The sequence below is a fragment of the Canis lupus genome, chromosome 34 (genome assembly GCF_048164855.1).
Source record: "Canis lupus baileyi chromosome 34, mCanLup2.hap1, whole genome shotgun sequence".
Taxonomy (NCBI): Eukaryota; Metazoa; Chordata; class Mammalia; order Carnivora; family Canidae; genus Canis; species Canis lupus.
The window spans coordinates 31,734,929-31,747,639 of NC_132871.1; positions in this window are offsets into that span (position 1 = coordinate 31,734,929).

Here is a 12,711-nt window from a genome sequence, read left to right on the forward strand (position 1 = left end):
TCCTTTTCTTTAGATTCGATTCTTTGCGATTCGATCCTTTTTGATTCGATTCGATTCTTTTCGATTCGATTCGATTTCAGTCTTTTCGATTCGAATCGATTCGATTCTTTTTGATTTGAATCAATTCTTTTTGATTCAATTCAATTCTTTTCCATTCGATTCGATTCTTTTCGATTCAATTCTTTTCGATTCGATTCAATTTGATTCTTTTCGAATTGATTCATTTCGATTCGATCTTTTTGATTTGATACGATTCTTGTCGATTCCATTTAATTTGATTCGATTCCTTTCAATTCAATTAGGTTATTTTCGAGTCGATTCCAATCAATTCGATTCTTTTCTATTCGATTCGATTCTTTTCATTTGATTTGATTCTTTTCGATACGATTCGATTCGATTCCATTTGATTTTTTTCGATTTGTTTCGATACGATTCTTTTCATTTCGATTCAAATCGATTCTTAACGATTCTATTTGTTTCGATTCGATTCGATTCCTTTTCTTTAGATTCGATTCTTTGCGATTCGATCCTTTTAGATTCGATTCGATTCTTTTCGATTCGATTCGATTCGAGTCTTTTCGATTCGAATCGATTCGATTCTTTTTGATTTGAATCAATTCTTTTTGATTCAATTCAATTCTTTTCCATTCGATTCGATTATTTTCGATTCGATTCATTTCGATTCGATATTACTCGATTTGATTGTTTTTGATTTGATTCGAATCTTTTCTATTCTATTCATTTCAATTCTTTTCGATTCGATTCGATACGATTAGATTCTTTTCGATTGGATTCGATTCAGTACGATTTGATTCTTTTTGATTCTATTCAGTTAGATTCTTTTCAATTCGGTTTGATTCTTTTTGATTCAATTCTTTTTGATTCGATTCAATTCTTTTCATTCCAATTTGATTCGAATCGACTCTTTTCGATTCAATACCATTCGGTTTGATTCTATTTGTTTCGATTAGATTCTTTTGGATTTCATTAGATTAGATTCTTTTCGATTCGATTCGAATATTTCATTCAATTCGATTCGATTCTGCTCGTTTCAAATCGATTCGTTTCGATTCGATTCTTTGCTATTCGATTTGATTCTTTTCGTTTCAATTTGATTCTTTTCGATTCGATTCAATTCGATTCAATTCTTTTCAGATCGATTCGATTCTTTTCAATTTGATACGATTCAATTCTTTTCGATTGGATTCGATTCAATGCTTTTCGATTCAATTCGTTTCGATTCTTTTCGATTCGATTCAATTCGATTCTATTCGGTTCTTTTCGATTCCATTAAATTTGATTTGATTCTTTTCTACTCAATTAGATTATTTTCGATTCGTTTCCATACAATTCGATTCTTTTCGATTCGATTCGATTGTTTTCGATTCGATTCAATTTTCTATCAATTCGATTAGATTCTTTTCATTTCAAATCGATTCTTTTCGATTCGATTCAATTAGATTTTTTGATTCGATTAAACACAATGCCATTCTTTTGTTTCAATTCGATTGTTTTTCATTCGATTGTTTTCGATTCGATTCGATTCAATTCTTTTCATTTCGATTCGATTCATTTCTATTCAATTCTTTTCGATTCTATTCAATTTTTTCGATTCGATTCTTTACGTTTCGAGTCGATTCCTTTCGATTCGATTCTTTTATAATCTATTCAATTCATTTCTTTTCGCTTCGATTCAATACAATTGGATTCTTTTCGATTCGATTCCTTACCATTAGATTCTTCTCTATTCGATTCAATTCGATTCTTTTCGTTTCAATTAGATTCGATTCTTTATGCTTTGATTCGATTCGATTCTTTTAATTTCGATTCGATTTTTTTTTCGATTTGATTCTTTCGATTCGATTCGATTCTTTTCACTTCTGTTCGTTTCTTTTCAATTCGATTCGAATCTTTTCGATTCAATTGGATTTGATTCAATTCTTATCGATTTTATTCGATTCGATTCTTTTCTATTCAATTCAACTCGATTCTTTTCGATTCGATTCGATTCGACAGTTTTCATTTCGATTCGATTCTTTTCGATTCGATTTGATTCTTTTCATTTCGATTAGATTCTCTTCGATTCGATTCTTTTCGTTTCGATTCGATTCTTTTCGATTCGATTCGATTCAATTCTTTTCACTTCGACTCAATTCTACTCGATTCATTTCGAATCGATTCGATTCTTTTTGATTTGATCTATTCGATTCTTTTCGATTCAGTTCGATTCAATTCGATTCTTTTCTATTTGATTCGATTCTTTTCCACTCGATGTGATTTGATGCGTTTTGATTTTTTTCGATTTGTTTCAATTCGAATCTATTCGATTGTTTTCGATTCAATTCGATTCGATTCTTTTTGATTCAATTCCATTCGATTCGAATAGATTCGATTGTTTTCGATTCGATACGATTCGATTCTTTTCGATGCGAATCAATTCGATTCGATTCTTTTTTATTCGATTCGATTCGATTCTTTTAGATTTGATTCGATACGATTCTTTTCTATTCGATTCTTTTCGATTCGATTCGATTCTTTTTGATTCGATTCGATTCGATTCTTTTCAATTTGATTCGTTTCGATTTGAATCATTTTGTTTTGATTTGATTTTCTACAATTCGATTCTTTGGATTCGATTCTTTTTGATTTGATTAGATTCGATTCATTTCAATTCAAATCAATTGAATATGATTCGATTCGTTGCAATCTGATTCGATTTTTTCGACTCGATTTGATTCGATTCGATTATCGATTCAATTCAATTCCAATTATTCTCAATTCGATTCGATTTAATTATTTTTATTCAATTCTATTATTTTCGATTCGATGCGATTCGATTCATTCGATTCTTTTCGATTCAATCAATTCGATTTGATTCTTTTCAATTCGATTCGATTCTTTTCGATTTGATTGCATTCGATTCAATTGTTTTCGATTCGATTTGATTCTTTCGATTCGATTCGATTCTTTTCATTACGATTCAATTCAATTCGATTCTTTTCGATTCGATTTGATTCTTTTCGGTTCGATTCGATTCTTTTCGATTCGATTCGACACTTTTCGTTTCGATTCGATTCTTTTCGATTCGATTGATTCTTTTCGTTTCGATTAGATTCTCTTTGATTCGATTCTTTTCGATTCCATTTGATTTGATTCTTCTCCATTCGATTCGATTCAATTCTTTTCGAATCGATTCGATAAGATTCTTTTCATTCGATTCAATTCTGTTCGATTCTATTCTATTTGATTCGGTTCAATTCGATTCTTTTCAATTCGATTCTATTCGATTCTTTTCATTTTGATTCGATTCTTTTCGATTCAATTCTTTTCGACTTGGCTTGATTCGATCATTTGGATTCGATTTGTTACATTACGATTCAATTCTTTTCGATTCTGTTCGATTCGATTCTTTCGATTCAGTTCGTTTCGATTCTTTTTGATTCGATTCGATTCTTTTCCATTCGATGATTCGATTAGTTTCGATTTTTTCGAATCGTTTCAATTCGATTCAAATTCTTTTCTATTCGATTTGATTCTTTGCTATCTATTCGATTCTTTTCGATTCGATTCGATTCGATTCGTTTCGATTCCATCTTTTTGATTCGACACGATTCGATTCGAATCTTTTCGATTCGATTCAACTCAACTCAGTTCTTTTCGATTCGATTTTTTCGATTCGATTCTTTTCAATTCGATTCAAATCGATTCATTCCAATTCAATTCTTTCCGATTCGATTCGATTCTTTTCGATTCGATTCGATTCTTTTAATTCGATTCGAGTCTTTTCAATTCGATTCAATTCGATTCTTTTCAATTCAATTCTTTTCGATTCGACTTTTTCGATTCGATTCTTTTCGATTCGATATTACTCGATTTGATTGTTTTTCATTTGATTCGAATCTTTTCTATTCTATTCATTTCAATTCTTTTCGATTCGATTTGATACGATTAGATTTTTTTCGATTGGATTCAATTCGGTACGTCGATTCTTTTCGATTCTATTCAGTTAGATTCTTTTCAATTCGGTTTGATTCTTTTTGTTTCGGATTGATTCTTTTTGATTCAATTCTTTTTGATTCGATTCAATTCTTTTCATTCATTTTGATTCGATTCGATTCTTTTCGTTTCAAATCGATTCATTTCGATTTGATTCTTTTCTATTCGATTCGATTCTCTTCGATTCAATTCAATTCGATTCGATTCTCTTCGATTTAATTCAATTCGATTCTTTTCGATTCGATTCCATTCGATTCTTTTCGATTCAATTCAATTCGATTCTTTTTGTTTCAATTCGATTCTTTTTGATTCTATTCTTTTCCATTCGATTCGAGTCTTTTCTCTTTGATTCGATTCTTTTCGATTCGATTCCTTTCGATTCAATTTGATTCTTTTCGTTTCGATTCTATTCTTTTCTATTCTATTCGATTCACTTGTTTTTTATTCGATTCGATTCAATTCTTTTCATTCCAATTTGATTCGAATCGACTCTTTTCGATTCAATTCCATTCGGTTTGATTCTATTTGTTTCGATTTGATTCTTTTGGATTTCATTAGATTAGATTCTTTTCGATTCGATTCGAATATTTCATTCAATTCGATTCGATTCGGCTCGTTTCAAATCGATTCGTTTCGATTCGATTCTTTGCTATTCGATTTGATTCTTTTCGTTTCAATTTGATTCTTTTCGATTCGATTCAATTCTTTTCAGATCGATTCGATTCTTTTCAATTTGATACGATTCGATTCTTTTCGATTTGATTCGACTCAATGCCTTTCGATTCAATTCGTTTCGATTCTTTTCGATTCGATTCAATTCGATGCTATTCGGTTCTTTTCGATTCCATTAAATTTGATTTGATTCTTTTCTACTCAATTAGATTCTTTTCGATTCGTTTCCATACAATTCGATTCTTTTCGATTCGATTCGATTGTTTTCGATTCGATTCAATTTTCTATCAATTCAATTAGATTCTTTTCATTTCAAATCGATTCTTTTCGATTCGATTCAATTAGATTTTTTTGATTCGATTAAATACAATGCGATTCTTTTGTTTCAATTCGATTCTTTTTGATTCGATTGTTTTCGATTCGATTCGATTCAATTCTTTTCATTTCGATTCGATTCATTTCTATTCAATTCTTCGATCTATTCAATTTTTTCGATTCGATTCTTTTCGTTTCGAGTCGATTCCTTTCGATTCGATTCTTTTATATTCTATTCAATTCGATTCTTTTCGATTCGATTCAATACAAATGGATTCTTTTCGATTCGATTCCTTACCATTAGATCCTTCTCTATTTGATTCAATCGATTCTTTCGATTCAATTAGATTCGATTCTTTATGCTTTGATTCGATTCGATTCTTTTAATTTCGATTCGATTTTTTTTTCGATTTGATTCTTTCGATTCGATTCGATTCTTTTCACTTCGGTTCGTTTCTTTTCAATTCGATTCGAATCTTTTCGATTCTATTGGATTTGATTCAAATCTTATCGATTTTATTCGATTCAATTCTTTTCTATTCAACTCGATTCTTTTCGATTCGATTCGATTCGACAGTTTTCGTTTCGATTCGATTCTTTTCGATTCGATTTGTTTCTTTTCATTTCGATTAGATTCTCTTCGATTCGATTCTTTTCGTTTCGATTCGATTCTTTTCGATTCGATTCGATTCAATTCTTTTCACTTCGACTCGATTCTACTCGGTTCATCTCGAATCGATTCGATTCTTTTTGATTTGATCTATTCGATTCTTTTCGATTCAGTTCGATTCAATTCGATTCTTTTCTATTTGATTCGATTCTTTTCCACTCGATGTGATTTGATTCGTTTTGATTTTTTTCGATTTGTTTCAATTCGAATCTATTCGATTCTTTTCGTTTCAATTCGATTCGATTCTTTTTGATTCAATTCCATTCGATTCGAATAGATTCGATTCTTTTCGATTCGATACGATTCGATTCTTTTCGATGCGAATCAATTCGATTCGATTCTTTTTTATTCGATTCGATTCGATTCTTTTAGATTTGATTCGATACGATTCTTTTCTATTCGATTCTTTTCGATTCGATTCGATTCTTTTCGATTCGATTCGATTCGATTCGATTCTTTTCAATTTGATTCGTTTCGATTTGAATCTTTTTGTTTTGATTTGATTTTCTACAATTCGATTCTTTGGATTCGATTCTTTTTGATTTGATTAGATTCGATTCATTTCAATTCAAATCAATTCAATATGATTCGATTCGTTGCAATCTGATTCGATTTTTTCGAATCGATTTGATTCGATTCGATTAGTTTCGATTCGACTCGATTTGATTCGATTCGATTATCGATTCAATTCAATTCCAATTATTCTCAATTCGATTCGATTATTTTTATTCAATTCTATTATTTTCGATTCGATGCGATGCGATTCGATTCGATTCTTTTCGATTCAATCAATTCGATTTGATTCTTTTCAATTCGATTCGATTCTTTTCGATTTGATTGCATTCGATTCAATTGTTTTCGATTCGATTTGATTCTTTCGATTCGATTCGATTCTTTTCATTACGATTCAATTCAATTCGATTCTTTTCGATTCGATTTGATTCTTTTCGGTTCGATTCGATTCTTTTCGATTCGATTCGATTCGACACTTTTCGTTTCGATTCGATTCTTTTCGATTCGATTGATTCTTTTCGTTTCGATTAGATTCTCTTTGATTCGATTCTTTTCGATTCCATTTGATTTGATTCTTCTCCATTCGATTCGATTCAATTCTTTTCGAATCGATTCGATAAGATTCTTTTCATTCGATTCAATTCTGTTCGATTCTATTCTATTTGATTCGGTTCAATTCGATTCTTTTCAATTCGATTCTATTCGATTCTTTTCATTTTGATTCGATTCTTTTCGATTCAATTCTTTTCGACTTGGCTTGATTCGATCATTTGGATTCGATTTGTTACATTACGATTCAATTCTTTTCGATTCTGTTCGATTCGATTCTTTCGATTCAGTTCGTTTCGATTCTTTTTGATTCGATTCGATTCTTTTCCATTCGATGATTCGATTAGTTTCGATTTTTTCGAATCGTTTCAATTCGATTCAAATTCTTTTCTATTCGATTTGATTCTTTGCTATCTATTCGATTCTTTTCGATTCGATTCGATTCGATTCGTTTCGATTCCATCTTTTTGATTCGACACGATTCGATTCGAATCTTTTCGATTCGATTCAACTCAACTCAGTTCTTTTCGATTCGATTTTTTCGATTCGATTCTTTTCAATTCGATTCAAATCGATTCATTCCAATTCAATTCTTTCCGATTCGATTCGATTCTTTTCGATTCGATTCGATTCTTTTAATTCGATTCGAGTCTTTTCAATTCGATTCAATTCGATTCTTTTCAATTCAATTCTTTTCGATTCGATTCTTTTCGATTCGACTCGATTTGATTCTTTTCGAATTGATTCATTTCGATTCGATCTTTTTGATTTGATACGATTCTTGTCGATTCCATTAAATTTGATTCGATTCCTTTCAATTCAATTAGATTGTTTTCGAGTCGATTCCAATCAATTCGATTCTTTTCTATTCGATTCGATTCTTTTCATTTGATTTGATTCTTTTCGATACGATTCGATTCGATTCCATTTGATTTTTTTCGATTTGATTCGATACGATTCTTTTCATTTCGATTCAAATCGATTCTTTTCGATTCTATTCGTTTCGATTCGATTCGATTCCTTTTCTTTAGATTCGATTCTTTGCGATTCGATCCTTTTTGATTCGATTCGATTCTTTTCGATTCGAGTCTTTTCGATTCGAATCGATTCGATTCTTTTTGATTTGAATCAATTCTTTTTGATTCAATTCAATTCTTTTCCATTCGATTCGATTCTTTTCCATTCGATTCTTTTCGATTCGATATTACTCGATTTGATTGTTTTTCATTTGATTCGAATCTTTTCTATTCTATTCATTTCAATTCTTTTCGATTCGATTTGATACGATTGGATTCGATTCGGTACGTCGATTCTTTTCGATTCTATTCAGTTAGATTCTTTTCAATTCGGTTTGATTCTTTTTGTTTCGGTTTGATTCTTTTTGATTCAATTCTTTTTGATTCGATTCAATTCTTTTCATTCAATTTGATTCGATTCGATTCTTTTCGTTTCAAATCGATTCATTTCGATTTGATTCTTTTCTATTCGATTCGATTCTCTTCGATTCAATTCAATTCGATTCGATTCTCTTCGATTTAATTCAATTCGATTCTTTTCGATTCGATTCCATTCGATTCTTTTCGATTCAATTCAATTCGATTCTTTTTGTTTCAATTCGATTCTTTTTGATTCTATTCTTTTCCATTCGATTCGAGTCTTTTCTCTTTGATTCGATTCTTTTCGATTCGATTCCTTTCGATTCAATTTGATTCTTTTCGTTTCGATTCTATTCTTTTCTATTCTATTCGATTCACTTGTTTTTTATTCGATTCGATTCAATTCTTTTCATTCCAATTTGATTCGAATCGACTCTTTTCGATTCAATTCCATTCGGTTTGATTCTATTTGTTTCGATTTGATTCTTTTGGATTTCATTAGATTAGATTCTTTTCGATTCGATTCGATTCGAATATTTCATTCAATTCGATTCGATTCGGCTCGTTTCAAATCGATTCGTTTCGATTCGATTCTTTGCTATTCGATTTGATTCTTTTCGTTTCAATTTGATTCTTTTCGATTCGATTCAATTCGATTCAATTCTTTTCAGATCGATTCGATTCTTTTCAATTTGGTACGATTCGATTCTTTTTGATTTGAATCAATTCTTTTTGATTCAATTCAATTCTTTTCCATTCGATTCGATTCTTTTCCATTCGATTCTTTTCGATTCGATATTACTCGATTTGATTGTTTTTCATTTGATTCGAATCTTTTCTATTCTATTCATTTCAATTCTTTTCGATTCGATTTGATACGATTGGATTCGATTCGGTACGTCGATTCTTTTCGATTCTATTCAGTTAGATTCTTTTCAATTCGGTTTGATTCTTTTTGTTTCGGTTTGATTCTTTTTGATTCAATTCTTTTTGATTCGATTCAATTCTTTTCATTCAATTTGATTCGATTCGATTCTTTTCGTTTCAAATCGATTCATTTCGATTTGATTCTTTTCTATTCGATTCGATTCTCTTCGATTCAATTCAATTCGATTCGATTCTCTTCGATTTAATTCAATTCGATTCTTTTCGATTCGATTCCATTCGATTCTTTTCGATTCAATTCAATTCGATTCTTTTTGTTTCAATTCGATTCTTTTTGATTCTATTCTTTTCCATTCGATTCGAGTCTTTTCTCTTTGATTCGATTCTTTTCGATTCGATTCCTTTCGATTCAATTTGATTCTTTTCGTTTCGATTCTATTCTTTTCTATTCTATTCGATTCACTTGTTTTTTATTCGATTCGATTCAATTCTTTTCATTCCAATTTGATTCGAATCGACTCTTTTCGATTCAATTCCATTCGGTTTGATTCTATTTGTTTCGATTTGATTCTTTTGGATTTCATTAGATTAGATTCTTTTCGATTCGATTCGATTCGAATATTTCATTCAATTCGATTCGATTCGGCTCGTTTCAAATCGATTCGTTTCGATTCGATTCTTTGCTATTCGATTTGATTCTTTTCGTTTCAATTTGATTCTTTTCGATTCGATTCAATTCGATTCAATTCTTTTCAGATCGATTCGATTCTTTTCAATTTGATACGATTCGATTCTTTTCGATTTGATTCGACTCAATGCCTTTCGATTCAATTCGTTTCGATTCTTTTCGATTCGATTCAATTCGATGCTATTCGGTTCTTTTCGATTCCATTAAATTTGATTTGATTCTTTTCTACTCAATTAGATTCTTTTCGATTCGTTTCCATACAATTCGATTCTTTTCGATTGTTTTCGATTCGATTCAATTTTCTATCAATTCGATTAGATTCTTTTCATTTCAAATCGATTCTTTTCGATTCGATTCAATTAGATTTTTTTGATTCGATTAAATACAATGCGATTCTTTTGTTTCAATTCGATTCTTTTTGATTCGATTGTTTTCGATTCGATTCGATTCAATTCTTTTCATTTCGATTCGATTCATTTCTATTCAATTCTTCGATCTATTCAATTTTTTCGATTCGATTCTTTACGTTTCGAGTCGATTCCTTTCGATTCGATTCTTTTATAATCTATTCAATTCATTTCTTTTCGATTCGATTCAATACAATTGGATTCTTTTCGATTCGATTCCTTACCATTAGATTCTTCTCTATTTGATTCAATCGATTCTTTCGATTCAATTAGATTCGATTCTTTATGCTTTGATTCGATTCGATTCTTTTAATTTCGATTCGATTTTTTTTTCGATTTGATTCTTTCGATTCGATTCGATTCGATTCTTTTCACTTCGGTTCATTTCTTTTCAATTCGATTCGAATCTTTTCGATTCTATTGGATTTGATTCAAATCTTATCGATTTTATTCGATTCAATTCTTTTCTATTCAACTCGATTCTTTTCGATTCGATTCGATTCGACAGTTTTCGTTTCGATTCGATTCTTTTCGATTCGATTTGATTCTTTTCATTTCGATTAGATTCTCTTCGATTCGATTCTTTTCGTTTCGATTCGATTCTTTTCGATTCGATTCGATTCAATTCTTTTCACTTCGACTCGATTCTACTCGGTTCATCTCGAATCGATTCGATTCTTTTTGATTTGATCTATTCGATTCTTTTCGATTCAGTTCGATTCAATTCGATTCTTTTCTATTTGATTCGATTCTTTTCCACTCGATGTGATTTGATTCGTTTTGATTTTTTTCGATTTGTTTCAATTCGAATCTATTCGATTCTTTTCGTTTCAATTCGATTCGATTCTTTTTGATTCAATTCCATTCGATTCGAATAGATTCGATTCTTTTCGATTCGATACGATTCGATTCTTTTCGATGCGAATCAATTCGATTCGATTCTTTTTTATTCGATTCGATTCGATTCTTTTAGATTTGATTCGATACGATTCTTTTCTATTCGATTCTTTTCGATTCGATTCGATTCGATTCTTTTCGATTCGATTCGATTCGATTCTTTTCAATTTGATTCGTTTCGATTTGAATCTTTTTGTTTTGATTTGATTTTCTACAATTCGATTCTTTGGATTCGATTCTTTTTGATTTGATTAGATTCGATTCATTTCAATTCAAATCAATTCAATATGATTCGATTCGTTGCAATCTGATTCGATTTTTTCGAATCGATTTGATTCGATTCGATTAGTTTCGATTCGACTCGATTTGATTCGATTCGATTATCGATTCAATTCAATTCCAATTATTCTCAATTCGATTCGATTATTTTTATTCAATTCTATTATTTTCGATTCGATGCGATGCGATTCGATTCGATTCTTTTCGATTCAATCAATTCGATTTGATTCTTTTCAATTCGATTCGATTCTTTTCGATTTGATTGCATTCGATTCAATTGTTTTCGATTCGATTTGATTCTTTCGATTCGATTCGATTCTTTTCATTACGATTCAATTCAATTCGATTCTTTTCGATTCGATTTGATTCTTTTCGGTTCGATTCGATTCTTTTCGATTCGATTCGATTCGACACTTTTCGTTTCGATTCGATTCTTTTCGATTCGATTGATTCTTTTCGTTCGATTAGATTCTCTTTGATTCGATTCTTTTCGATTCCATTTGATTTGATTCTTCTCCATTCGATTCGATTCAATTCTTTTCGAATCGATTCGATAAGATTCTTTTCATTCGATTCAATTCTGTTCGATTCTATTCTATTTGATTCGGTTCAATTCGATTCTTTTCAATTCGATTCTATTCGATTCTTTTCATTTTGATTCGATTCTTTTCGATTCAATTCTTTTCGACTTGGCTTGATTCGATCATTTGGATTCGATTTGTTACATTACGATTCAATTCTTTTCGATTCTGTTCGATTCGATTCTTTCGATTCAGTTCGTTTCGATTCTTTTTGATTCGATTCGATTCTTTTCCATTCGATGATTCGATTAGTTTCGATTTTTTCGAATCGTTTCAATTCGATTCAAATTCTTTTCTATTCGATTTGATTCTTTGCTATCTATTCGATTCTTTTCGATTCGATTCGATTCGATTCGTTTCGATTCCATCTTTTTGATTCGACACGATTCGATTCGAATCTTTTCGATTCGATTCAACTCAACTCAGTTCTTTTCGATTCGATTTTTTCGATTCGATTCTTTTCAATTCGATTCAAATCGATTCATTCCAATTCAATTCTTTCCGATTCGATTCGATTCTTTTCGATTCGATTCGATTCTTTTAATTCGATTCGAGTCTTTTCAATTCGATTCAATTCGATTCTTTTCAATTCAATTCTTTTCGATTCGATTCTTTTCGATTCGACTCGATTTGATTCTTTTCGAATTGATTCATTTCGATTCGATCTTTTTGATTTGATACGATTCTTGTCGATTCCATTAAATTTGATTCGATTCCTTTCAATTCAATTAGATTGTTTTCGAGTCGATTCCAATCAATTCGATTCTTTTCTATTCGATTCGATTCTTTTCATTTGATTTGATTCTTTTCGATACGATTCGATTCGATTCCATTTGATTTTTTTCGATTTGATTCGATACGATTCTTTTCATTTCGATTCAAA